We start from the raw sequence: 559 nt of genomic DNA, 5'->3' as shown, positions 1-559 counted from the left end.
CTCTCTAAAAAACAAAACAAAACAAAACAAAACAAAAAAACCATGAAGCAAACAAACAAAAAACAATGAGGCAAGAGATTAAGAGATTACTTAAAGTAACAAATTTGAAGAACCTTCTCTACTTTCAATATAATTGAAAGTGGTGAAAATAGTAATGGTTTCTTTGTGATTTCACAATAGTAATTTTTTTTTTGTAATTTCCTCTTAATGACAATTACCTGTATAAAGATTTTATTTTGGGGAGTTAAATCCAGTTTACAATCCAATAAATTATTTTCTAACATATAGTTTTTCTTTGTATATAGCATAAGATTGAAACTATCCAGAAATATCTTTTAATTATTTATACTACAGATTTTTTATCAACAGTGTTACTATGAAGTAGGAATATATATTTTATATAAAATGTATAAAATAAAAAAGGATGAATTAATGTAAAATGCTATGCTTATAGGTCAAATATGCTAAATCATTAATAACTATTAAAGAAATTTACAGACACATTAATATTGAACTAGGAACTCAATAAATTTTAGAGTAATCTGCACAAGTCTTGAGA

The sequence above is a fragment of the Myotis brandtii genome, unplaced genomic scaffold, assembly GCF_000412655.1.
Source record: "Myotis brandtii unplaced genomic scaffold, ASM41265v1 scaffold1583, whole genome shotgun sequence".
Lineage (NCBI taxonomy): Eukaryota > Metazoa > Chordata > Mammalia > Chiroptera > Vespertilionidae > Myotis > Myotis brandtii.
The sequence above is the reverse complement of the archived record's forward strand: the minus strand, read 5'-3'. Positions refer to the sequence as shown.